Source organism: Galeopterus variegatus, unplaced genomic scaffold (genome assembly GCF_000696425.1).
Source record: "Galeopterus variegatus unplaced genomic scaffold, G_variegatus-3.0.2 Scaffold7368, whole genome shotgun sequence".
Classification (NCBI taxonomy): domain Eukaryota; kingdom Metazoa; phylum Chordata; class Mammalia; order Dermoptera; family Cynocephalidae; genus Galeopterus; species Galeopterus variegatus.
This window is the reverse complement of record NW_007733479.1, coordinates 58,243-58,822: the sequence shown is the minus strand read 5'-3', so window position 1 is coordinate 58,822 and position 580 is coordinate 58,243.

The window sequence follows — 580 nt, the reverse complement described above, 5'->3', positions numbered from 1 at the left end:
GGTCTCTTCGAGGCGAGTATTCCCATTCTATGTGAGATTGGGATTCATCCCAAATCTTACACTTAGAAAATAGAAATTTCTCTGGAAGGGCTCTTAAAAAGTGGAATTTCCAGTACAGGAGAAGAACGGTACCAGACAACATATATGCACAAGCCAAAAAGTGGCTCCTCCACAATCAGCCCTCTGGTATCACGTCCACATATCTGAAAAGGAAAGTGAGGGCTTGAAAGAGTTTCCCCAGATGGAGGAAGGTGGGGCAGACATTCAAATTTCCCATAAAGCACTTCAAAGGCACAGGGGCCCCTGAGAATAGAAAACAAACAAACAAGCAAAGCCTCCTAGAGAAGAAAATGATAGGAAAATAGCATTAAGGAAAGCTGCCGCCTTCCTGGTAGTACTGGTTTTACAAACACGTCCAGGATCCACACTGAAAGTGAAAGTGACTCCTCCTGCCTGGTCTGCAGTCTTTACTATGTCTTCCAAATTTCCTTGTCTTTCATATCTTTAATGCATCTTGATTTTTTCCTCTCACTCATAACAAAAAGAAATTTCCCCAACATCAAAAACACCATAATTCTGG